Source organism: Urocitellus parryii, chromosome 3 (genome assembly GCF_045843805.1).
Source record: "Urocitellus parryii isolate mUroPar1 chromosome 3, mUroPar1.hap1, whole genome shotgun sequence".
Taxonomy (NCBI): Eukaryota; Metazoa; Chordata; class Mammalia; order Rodentia; family Sciuridae; genus Urocitellus; species Urocitellus parryii.
In genome coordinates, this window is record NC_135533.1 from 179172846 (window position 1) to 179185750 (window position 12905).

A 12905-nucleotide genomic window follows, 5' to 3' on the forward strand; every position below is an offset into this window, starting at 1 on the left:
ATACATTCTACTGTCATATTTATCTAAAAAAAAAAACAAATTAAAAAAAAGAAAAAGAAACAGGATTGCTTTGTCTATAGTTTCCCTATTGTCTTTTATTGATTGTGTTCCCATGGTGCAGTTCAATATGTCCCTATGCCACTTGCATTTCCTTTAAATTGAGAGTTGGATCTACAAGCTTGGTCAGATTTAGATTTTTTAAAAAATATATTTCATAGTAGGCTGTTCGCTGAGTGGGCAACTGAACCAAAGTCAGTCAGTGGTGTGAATTTGGGGTGATGCAAAATGCCAAGCAGACACGGAATACCTTTTTATATGAGCGTCTGGACAGATTCCCGGGCTCCTGGCCTCAGGCCTCCACAAGGGAGGCAAGAGAAAGTCAGGAGAGACTGATGAGAGAGAGGGGGCACATGTTCTGGAGTTGGCTTTTATTGGGGGAAGCTGTTTCTTAAAACGTTCTATCTGAAAAAGGGCATTAGGTAGGATTACAAAGCAACAGGTGAGGGTAACTCAACCCCATAAGGTGATGCCTAATCCTGAAGCCATGCCTCATTATCCAAGTGGAGGTAAAGCCCAGGTTATTGAGGGATGCAATAATTGTTTTATATCTCTTGCTCAGGACTAAAGAGCATGTATTTCCAGAGTGGCTTCTGATAGATGTTATTCCACTTACAGGGACATATGCATTTTTTTTCTATTTTTTGTATATTATCACCTTGAACATCATTCATTGATCCTCAGTGAATTAGGAGTTGCAATGAGATAATATTGCAATGCTACATAGCTGCTTCCACTTTAATAAGGAAAGACTCCTCTCATCTATTATTTTGTTATTCAGCCTATAAAAGAAAGGAAAGATGAATGCTTCATTCCTCCCCTTATATTATTGGTTTACAAAATGCTGAGCTCTTTTGCATACTCCAGATGTGACCAGTTCACATCTTTTTAAACACAAGGTTACAGATTCAAATTTAATCACGTTCAATATCATTCCCTTTTAACATTAGAAACATATAATATTTTATGTTATGACTCAAATCTACTTCTGTGTCTTCAGAGTGGCTGAGCTTACCTAGTGCAACTCAGATGGGTACTAACTATTCCCCTCTAACCACTGCCCTATCAGTCTCCCTTTGCTAGAAAAAGAAAAAAAATTATGCAAATTACAGAGGATGAGGTAGAGAAAGCAATTAAGGAGAGCAAGATTGGATTTGACAAAAGGAAATGAAGGGAAGAGAGGGAGAATGGGAATAAGAAAGACAGTAGAAAGAATTGGATGTAACTTTCCCATGTTCATATATGAATTACATTTAAAGGTGATGGAACTCTTCTATACCTTGACCATGGTAGTAGCTATATTTGTCAAAATTAATACAACTATATACATTGAAAAAGATGAGTTGGGCTGTGGCTGTGACTCAGCGGTAAAAAATGCACTTGCCTGGCATGTGTGAAACACTGGGTACAATTCTCAGCTCCACATGTAAATAAATAAAAGTCTATCAACAACTAAAAAATATTTTTAAAAGAGATGAAGTCCAGGTAAATAAATTATATATATATATATAATTTTTAAATTTTTTGGTATTAGGACTTGAACTCAGGGGCACCTGACCACACCCCCAGCCCTATTTTGTATTTTTATTTAGAGACAGAGTCTCACTGAGTTTCTTAGTGTCTTGCAGGTGTTGAGGCTGGCTTTGAACTTGCAATCCTCCTGCCTCAGCCTCCTGAACCGCTGTGTTACAGGCACATGCCACTGTGTCCGGCTAATAAATTAAACCTTTAAAAGAAAACTACAATTTTTACTTGACTTTAAAAGTTCATCCAGAATGATATGTATTTTTCCTATTTCCCAGTTGTTTGTAATGACTTAATAAAATATTTTCAAACACTTGAATTTAGATAAAAATACATCAATAACTTTTTAATGATGACTTTATGACTTAAATTTGAATGCTTTTTAAAAAATATAATGTGAAATTTTGAGTTATCTAGGCCCAGTGGTTCCAAAACTTTTCTGCACATTCGAATTATCTAGGGACTTTATACGTCCTGATGCTCAAATGTTTGTGGGTGGGATCCAGTTGTCCCATATTTAAAAAATTTCCCTGGTGATTCTGATGTGTAGTCAAGGTTGAGAATCATTGTCATAGTGTCTTTGGTGGGTCTGTGTTGGCTGCACTTTGGAATCACCTGGGAATCTTTAAAAGTGATTGCTGTCTGGACTATCTTTCCCACAATAAGGGTCTAAGTAGTCTGGGTTGTAGTCAGAACATTGAGACTGTATGTAATCAAAATTGAAAACCTCTGACCTATATAATTACCCTTTAAAGGTATATCCAGCTTGCTATTCTTGCTACTTTTGTTGGTCTCTAGTATCACCTGGGAATGTTTTCTCAAACACAAAGCAGTCTCACTGAATGAGGTCTAGATTTCTCTATGTTTCAAGTCCCGATACACAGTAAAATTTGAGAAGCACTTCACAGGGAGTTTATTTCTCATCTATTGCTGGTTGGAGTTGGGTTCCTTGAGGAGGGCTTTCTAGCATCTGAAACTGAGATCAGAGTAACTGGAAAATTATTTAACATTTATTTGCTGGACTTGATGGCTCTTAGCCAAAGTGGCATTATGAATGGTGGGGGGGGGGGCTCTAATTCACACCAAGTTATTTTAACAAACCATAGAAAATGTGAACAATGCTTCTTTTGAATGTGCCCAATTACACAGTATTGCTATTAATGTGGCCTGGTTTCCTGTGATTCTGTTTTAGAATCTGCAGATTTTCTTTTGTTGGACCTGCTTTGATTTAACAACAACAAAAAAGAAAAGATGAAAGCTCATCTTGAAAGAGAACCACATTTATAATACAAAGTCCAGAGACTTCAGTAATTCTTCATCATAATGTCCTCTATTTTAACATTGCTCCAGTTTTAGATCGTATTGTGACTTCATAAGAAGTTTAAAAAGACAATTTTCTTTACTACATTTTATCTATTTTGAAAGACCTAAATATGTGCATCTTGAAAAATAGTGCTATATATAGTCTAGTTCTGCTTTATATATGGTCAGATAGGACCATATATAAAATTTAAATAATTTAAAATCTATATTCTAGGCTGGTGGTGGAAATAAGTAATTTTAAAATGGAGCTATCTTATGGTTTTTGGAAACATATGAAAAGTAAAATTGACCAATGACTACTATTTTTTAAATTAAGTTATACAAAAATTATAGATATTTATGGGGTACCAAGTAATGTTTTAATATATATACATATTGTATAATGCTCAAATTTGTATAAATGAATATATTAATAAATGAAATTTAAGATAAAAAAATTGAGTATCTCCAATGATATATGACACTTCACCTCTTTTTCCAACAAAAGATCTGCAGATTCTAAGACAGAAACACATTTTACCTCTAAAACAGAAGCATATTTTATCTATTTTTCTTCAATAAAATATTTTATTATTTCAAATATGTAATTAGCAGGATGATATCGTAAAACATTTATTAAATGTAGCCCGGACACCTTTCCAAACATTTATGCTACCTATGTCCTCATGTTCCACATAGTTTAATCTGAATATTTAAGAGAAGAAAATAAACAACATTTCATGTTAGTTTTCTGTTGTATCATTGTGACCAAATACCTGAGACAAACCATTTAAAGGAGGAAAGTCTTATTTTGGCTCTCGGTTTCAGAGGTTTCAGTCCATGGTTGCTTGGTCCGGAAGCTTTCGGCCTGTGGGGACTGTGCTTACTCATAGTGGAGAAGAAGTGAAAGAAAGAGAAGGGTTGGGAGTTCTAATTGCTCCTTCATGAGCATGGTCCCATTGACCTAACTTCCTTCCACTAGGCCCTACCCCCTAAAGGTTTCATACCTTCTAATAGTGCCATGGGCTTGGATACTAAGACTTTAGCTTGGTCTTTGGAAAATATTGACATTTAAGATTCAAACCATAATACAGTTAGTATACTTAATAGTTCTTGGTTTTGGATGACAACTGAGTTTAAGAAATAGGGTTGAATATTTAAAAAAACTTTGGTGGAAGAATTGAATTTAGGGATGGTGTGTATGAGTCAGAATGAAAATCTTTGTTGGTGGAAGTCTCTATTTATTTCTTGTAGTACTGAAAGGAAAGTTTCCAAACTAAACCATGGGCTGTAATTTTCACCAAAATAACAAGTGCTTTGTAGCAACTTGAGAATACCTTCTGTGTCAGTGAGGCACTAAGATTTGCTTTACCAGCTGCAACTTGTGGAGGGCCTGCAGGAAAATTCTCTAGGGTGGCTCAGGGCTGTGGTGGCACAGCAATGGGATGTTGGCTGTGTAAATAGTAGGTACAGGATTAGCTAACCCTGGGATGCACAGAACTAAGTAGCCTAGTTCTGTAAACATGGAAACCAGTTTCAAAGGAACCAAAGGGATGCCATTCTTTTGTGAGAGCTAAAATAAGATCTACTTATAGTCTTTGCATTTGGGCATGCAGACTTTGGCTTAAATTCACCAAATTACTTTTCCATCAGTATGCTTACTATGACCAAAGAGTTTGGATTTTCACACTTCTTTTGTTAAGTTATAGATATGCATAGTGACTGTAAAGAAGAAAGAGGTATAATATGTGGAAAGGGGAAGGGTGAGTGTGTGGATGCGGCTGTGTGGAATATGCAGCCTAGAAGGTTTGAAAGGAAAGTACAAAAAAGAAGAGAATAAGAATATGAAAACCATGACTTTAATCTCTTCGAACTTAATGTAAATTAAATTTAGCTAAGAAGATACATTTTTACGGAAAATTGTGTTCATTTATTTCACACTGGAATATTTCATCCCAATCCTTAGGTTCTGATGTCAGCCTTTAATCTCCATCTTTCATAAAGATAAACCAGTGCCTGTTTAATTTTTGTACCCATAAGTATGTCAGATAATATTATGACATACAAAATGACTCAGCTATTGAGTGCATAGTTTTGCCTGCAGGAAGGAAGCAATGTTTGCTGGTGGCCTGTTTTATATAAGAATAGTCTACATTCTCCCTTTTGAACTCGCTGAAACCAAAAACTACATTTCTGCCCTGTTTCCTGGTGAGATAATAAATTACATTTATAAGGTGGAGGCAAGTTCCGTGGAAACATTTCTAACATTTTTAAGTCCTAGTTTTTCATGATCAGCCTGTCCACCTTTTATTGGGCCAGTACCTTTGTGTCAGTGACACACAAACCAAAGCCAAACAAAAACAGGAAAATTACCAACAATAACAACAACACAAGTTACCTGCAAGACAAACTCCTGACATTTGTTGGAAAAGGAGACACGTCTCTTGTATGTATCAAATCTCAGTCTCTTAAAAAAAAAATTGCTCATTGGTTTTTGGCTTTTTATGTAGGTTATCGTATATGTATTAGTCATCTATTACTGCTTAATGAATTACCCCGAAATTTAGCAGTTTAACATTTTGTCTCACACAGGGAGTGGCTTAGCCAGGTGTTTCCGGCTCAGACTCTCTTGTGAGGATATAAGATAGACTGAGATTGAAGGATCTGCTCCCACGTGGATGGCAAGTCACTGCAGATTTTTGACTGGAGGCCTCAGTCCTTGCTATGGGGTCTCTCCCAAGGACTGATAGAGTATCCTAACTACATGACAGCTGCTGCCTCTGGAGTGTCTGATGTAAGAGACAGCAAGGTAGAACCCACATTTGGGACCAAACTTTGGAAGTCGCCCTCTGTCCCTTTCACAATATCCTCTGCTTATACAGATCAGCCCTATTTTATGTGGAAAGGTGTGAACCTCAGAAAGCAGAGATCCTTGGGGGCCAACAGAGAGGCTGGTCACCACAACAAGAACTTCGGAAAGTCATGAAGACAAATGAGACTAGGACAGTCCTAGTTTATTGGAATTTTCTTCATTTTAGGAAATACATATTCCTATTAGTTTATTTATTTATTTTTTTTTTAAAGAGAGAGTGAGAGGAGAGAGAGAGAGAGAGAATTTTTAATATTTATTTTTTAGTTCTCGGCGGACACAACATCTTTGTTGGTATGTGGTGCTGGGGATCGAACCCGGGCCGCACGCATGCCAGGCGAGCGCGCTACCGCTGAGCCACATCTCCAGCCCTTCCTATTAGTTTAAATGTCATAATTGGAGCTTTGTACTTTGTATTGGCTTTAAGAATGAGAAGGGAATTGAGGACCTTTCTGAAGCTTATAGGTCAAATCACTTAAGGGTCAGGAGGGAATCAACAATCCACTACAAGTCGGGCACATCGCATAAATACTTGTATCTATGTCTTGCAACAACGCTTGGAGATAAGTAGCATTAGGCTTATTTGGCTGATTGAAAAATTATGTTCTAGGAACGCTGCTATTGAATTTTCTCTCTGTTTCTATTCTTGACTAAATCCTACCCCTATTACTCTTTAAAAAATTATATTCCCAAGAAGTTCAGGAATTTGCTGACCGCCACATAGCTTCTGAGTAGTTGAATCCTCATGATTATTCAGGTGTGTTTGGTGCTAGAATTTGTGAGTTTCTCATTATCTCCTGCAGTACAGGGCGGTACTCTCTAGGTGGGCTTCCTTGTGCCAAGGTGGATATGGAGCACCTTGCAGGCACATGGCAGGCAACTGATCAATATTCGTTGAATAGTGAAATAATTAATGTATGTATATACTAAAATTATTCCCTGTGAGATGCATTTTGATCTTCAGAATGGTTCTTAGATAAATTTGAGACTTTGTATCTAGTTGAATTATATCTCAGCATTTTGAAAAAAAAATTTGGCATATTAATGGGATGAAATAACATATCCATAAACGTGGCCAGCATTGTCTGACATATATCAGGTGCTCCAAAATTGTGTTTTTTAAAAAATTATATTTAATTATTTAGAATATTATAATTATACATAATATTTGGGTTCATTTTGACCAAATAATACATGCAAAGAATTTGATATTAATCCCCATTCCCTCTTCCCTCTCTTACCCCTCCCCTCCCCCTGTTCCCTTTTCTCTCCTCTATTTGTCTTCCTTTCGATCCTTTATGTATTCATTTTTCATTGGTATTTTTTCTACTTATATATAAGTGAAAGATTTTTCAGTGCATTTATTTACGTATGTAACATGCAGTTCTCTAATTCATTCCATATTTCTATCCCTTCCCCGTCTTTCCTCCATTCTTCTCATTCTCTTTCTTTTATTCTATGGATCTTAAATCTTTTTCATATCCAATCTCCTTTCCTTACACCTCCTTATCCTTACTTTGCTCTAGCTTCCAAATATGAGAGATAACATCCAGTTCTTGATTTTTTCTGAGCCTGGATTATTTCACTTACCATGATTTTCTCCATTTCCATCCATTTACCAGCAAAATGACCTTATTTCATTCTTTATGGCTGAATAAATTGTGTATAATACCACAATATCTTCATCCATTCATCTGTTAATGGGCTGATTCCATAATTTGACTATTATAAGCTATGCTGCTATAAACATTGAAGATTATATATAATTTATTTTTGTTTGCTGTATTAGTATACTGTGTAAATTTTACTTCTTTTAAATAAGCACCAAGTAGTGAGATGGCTGGATCATATGTTGGTTCCATTCTTAGTTTTTCTGAGGAGTCTCCACACTGCTTTCCATAATAGTTGTACTAATTTGTATGAGTGTACCTTTCTTCCACATCTTCATCAGCATTTACTATTGTCTGAGTTGTTGATAATTGCCATTCTGACTGGGGTGAGATGAAATCTTTTGGTAATTTTGATTTGAATTTCCCTGATTGCTAGAGATGTTGAACATTTTAAAATATATTTATTGGCCATTTGTATTTCCGCTCTTGAGAAGTTTCTATTTAGTTATTTTGCCTATTTATTAATTGTTTTTCATGGCATTAAGTTTTTTGAATTCTTTATATATTCTGGATATTAATTCCTTGTCAGAAGAGTAGCTGGCAAAGATTTTTCCCATTCTGTAGGCTTTCTCTTCACTCTCTTAATCATTTCCTTTGCTGTGCAGAAGGTTTTCAGTTTGATGGCATCCCACTTACTGATTTTTGATTTTATTTCTTGAGCTCTGGGAGTTTTGTTGAGAAAGTCATTGCCTGTACTTATATGATAGAGTGTTGTTTTCTTCTAACAGTTGCATGGTTTCCGGTTAGTTTCCAAGTCTTTGACCTATTTAGATTTGACTTTTGTGCAGGTTGAGAGATAGGATCTATTTTCATTCTTCTACATGTGAATATCCAGTTTTTCTAACACCATTTGTTAAATAGGTTGTCTTTTCTCCAACATACATTTTTGACACTTTTTATCAAGAGTCAGATGGCTATCCATATATGGTTTTGTTTCAGTGTCTTCTATTCTATTCCATTGGTCTTCATATCTATTTTGATTCCAGGGCCATGCTGTTTTTGCTATTATAGCTCTGTAGTCTGCTGCCTCTGTCCAGCACGGGCAACTGAACCAAAGTCAGTCAGTGGTGTGAATTTGGGGTGACACAAAATACCACACAGATACGGAATACCTTTTTATAAGCTTCAGAACGGCTTCCTCTGCTCCCGGCCTCAGGCTCCCACAAGGAGGGCAAGAGAAAGTCAGGAGAGACTGATGAGAGAGAGGGGGCACACGTTCTGGAGTTGGCTTTTATTGGGGATGCTATTTATTAGAACATTCTATCCAAAAAAGAGCTTGGGTAGGATTACAAAAGAACAGGTGAGTGTAACTCAACCCCACCAGGTGCCGCCTACTCCTAGAGCCATGCCTCTTTACCCCAGCGGTTCAGTATCTCTTGCTCAGGACTTAAGGGCGTGCATTTCCAGAGTGGCTCCCAACACTGTAGTATAATTTGAGATTGGGTATTGTGTTGCCTTCTGCATTGCTTTTCTTGTTCAGAATTGCTTTGGCTATTCTGGATCTCTTATTCATCCAGATGAATTTAAGGACTGATTTTTCTAGTTCTGTGAAGAATGTCATTGGTATTTGGATGGGGATTACCTTGAATTTGCATATTGCTTTTGGTAGTATGGCCAAAACTATTTTTAAAAAAATATTTTTAATTGTAGATGGACACAATACCTTTATTTTGCTTATTTTTATGTGGTGCTGGGATAGAACCCAGTGCCTCACACATGCTTGGTATGTACTCTACTACTGAGCCACAACCCTGGCCCTGGCCACTACTATTTGATGATTTTTTAAAATTAAATTTTATATTTTAGTTTTAGATGAGTACAATATTTTTATTTTATTTATTTATGTATTTTTATGTGGTGCTGAGGATCGAACCCAGTGCCTCACATGTACTAGGTAAGTGCTCTGCCACTGAGTTACAACCGTAGCCCCATTTTGATGATATTAATTCTACCTATTCAAGAATATTGGAGGGGTTTCCATCTTCTGAGGTCTTCTACAATTTCTTTCTTGAGTGATGTTTATATATTTTGTGGTGCTGGGGATTGAACCCAGGGCCTTGTGCGTGTGAGGCAAGCTCTCTACCAACTGAGCTATATCCCCAGGCCCCTATATTTTTTATTTTTTATTGTAGAGTTCTTTCACTTCATTATTTAAATTAATTCTCAGATATTTACTTTTTTGAGGTTATTGTGAAGGTGATGTTTTTTCTCATTTCTTTTCAGCTGAATTGCTGTTGGAGTACAGAAAAGATATTGATTTGTGAGTGTAGATCTTGTATCCTGCCACTTTGCTAAATTCATTTATCAGCTCTAGAAGTCTTCTGGTGGATTCTTTAGAGGCTTCTAGATATGGAATTATATCATGAGCAAGTAGTGATAGTTTGATTTCTTTTCCAATTTACATTCTTTTAATTTCCTTCCCTTGCCTAATTGCTCTGGCTATAATTTTGAGAACTGTATTGAATAGAAGTGGTGATAGTAGACATCCTTGTCTTGTCCCTAATTTTAGAGAAAAAGCATTTAGTATGATGCTGGCTTTGGCTTTGTTGTATATTGCCTTAATAATGTTGAGGTAAGTACCTTCTATCCCTAGTTTGTGCAGGGCTTTTAACATGAATTGTTGCTGTGTTTTATCAAAGGCCTTTCCTGTATGTATTAAGATGACCAAGACCAGTAAACTTTTGGACACTCAGACTTGGGGGGGTTCCATTATTTGACAGTATTCCATGCATTTTGTCACACAGAGTTGCCAAGCAAATTTAGTTGCTGCCCATCACTTCACTGTAGGACAATACCTGGGAACGCTTAGATTCTTTCCCATGCTTCTTTTCCCTCAGCCGATTTTAATCTGTATTCTTTCATGAGAATAAACTATAACCTAAATAGAAAAACTTCTAACAAGTTTAGTAGGTAGATTTTTTTTTTTTAAAGAATTGTTGAAACTGAGGGTGCTTTTGGGGACTCTTGAACTTGGAGTTGGTGTCAGAAGTAAGGGTAGTAGTGAGGACTTGTCTCACTCATGCAAGTGGCTACCAGTATACCTTACAGTTCTCCCAAATAGTAGCCTTTATTTCCTTGTGTGACCTTATTTTGTATCAAAACCATCTTCACTCATAAGCTCCAACCACCATTGTTCTTTTAATCTGTTTTTCATCCATGGCACTAGGGTCTTAGCATGGACTGCATTTTTGTTGTTGTTGTTGTTGCATCTCTCAGTCTCCAGTTATTAATAAGACAGAATATTTTATTAAGATCCCAATGAAAAATTTTACTTCTTCTAAGAGGCTTTCTTTGGTTAACACATTGTCCCAGCCATTTATCACTCTCTTATATGATCTTATTAATCTATTTGACTATTTATAGATAAAAAGAAAGCAGAGACCTTGTCTATTTTGTTTATTGCTGTGTTGAAGTGCCTACCACAGCAGCTAGCATATGTTGGGCATTCATTAAATATTTGTAAAATAGAATCATAAAGTATGTTTCATTTTTAAAAAAAAAATCAAGTAAGCTTGTGGATCAGGAAACTATTATGATCCATAGTGTATTTTATATCGAAAGATTTTAACAAAACATCTCTCAACATCTTTGCTTCTAAGCATAGCTGGTAGAGAGTTGATGAATAAATCTGTTTTCTTCTGGCGTCTATTAAGATTTGCTTTATCATTTTAACAATGAATTAACAGAAGATATGTGAATTAAAATTTCAGATTAAAAAAAAACTTGAGATTAAGACCATTAAAATTTGAAAAGGTCAGAACAGGTAAGAAAAAAGAAAAGACTATATTAAACAATTGAATTAAGATAAATTTACATTATTTTACACAGTTTAGGAAATATTAAACTTGGAAAAGAGAATAATTAGGAAATATGTGTTTTTTTTTCTTACCCTGAAAAGCTATCATGTGGAATAGGGATTTTGTGCAATCTTAGAGCTACAAATGAACAAGACTTGTATCTTTCAAGGAAAGGTAGACTTTGGTAAGGAATAATATTCTAGCAGAATTATTCACAGTGACATGGGCAGCTTGGGAAATATTGACCTATCTTGTTGCCATAGAAAGCTTTAAACATGACATAGGTGACCATCTGCCAGGTACACTGAAGGGAAGGTGAGCTGCATGCTTTCTAAAGACCTACACAAATCTTTGACTTCCTGTAGTTTCAGAGATCTGGGAACTAATTTCCAGGAGTTTAGGGAATCCAATGATCAGATGCTTAAGACAAGATGATATAGCAAGGTCATGGCAGTTTCCTCAAAGTCTAGATACTCTGTCCACAATTTTGACATTCTTCTCATCAACATCAAGGCCAGTCTTAGTGACTCACTTCCATCATGTGGAATGCAGTATGCCGCAAGGCCACGAGACCAGGATAGAAAAGATGATGCAAATGCCACCTGACTTTCTCTTGAACACTTGTCCTTGGAACCCAGCCTATGCTCAAATCCAGAATTATACTTATTGCGTGACTTTGTTTAGGGCATGGAACTTTCCTCAATTTAATAGTAACGTGGAAAGGCCATATGTTATGCATTATAGTCTCCCTCCAGCTAAGGTCCTGGCTAAGAGCTAGCACCAATGGGCAGACATGCGAATGAATAAGGAAATCTTCAGATGTTTTTATAGTATAACCTTTGAGTCACTCATCTGGGGCTATAGGTAGCAGAGATGAAATGACCCCCTCAAGCCATGATCCTCAAAATTATAGGACTGTTCTGTGTTTTAATCATTTTACTCTGGGTGAGCCATGGTGAGGCCAGATACAGATCAAGAGGGAGGAATGAGGAGGAGTTGAACAATTTTGTTATACTGAGAATGGAATACTGAAGAGAACACAGTATTCTGTGCAGGATCACTCAGGGTCATTCATGGGAGATGGGAACTGTGGGCAACTGTTTTGTGATTTCTGTGGGAAGAAAATGGTAAGACAGTGGTACATATACACCATGGAATATTATTCAGCCATAAAAAGAATGAAATTATGGCATTTGTGGATAAATGGATAGAACCGGAGGTTATCATGCTAGGTGAAATAAGCCAATCCTCAAAAATAAAGGCTGAACGTTCTCTCTTATATGTGGATGCTGACTCACAACAGGTGGGGGCATGGTGGGGGAGGGAGGAGTGGAAGTTCATCAGATTGAACAGGAGGGAATGAGGGAAGGGGAGGGAATGGGAATGCAAAAGACAGTAGAATGAACTGGACATAACTTTCCTATGTTCACATATGAATACATGACCAGTGTAACTCCACATCATGTATAAGCACAAGAATGGGAAGTTATACTCCATGAATGTATGGCATGTCAAAATATACTATTAGGTATAACTAAAAACATAAAGAAATTTAAAAAAGGAAAAAAAATTATAAGAGATCTAAAATTCCATTAGGTAAATTGAAATGTACCCAGATTTAAAAAACTCAATAATCAATAATAAAGAAAATTGAGTTGATGATGAAGGAATGACCTGAGAAGTTCA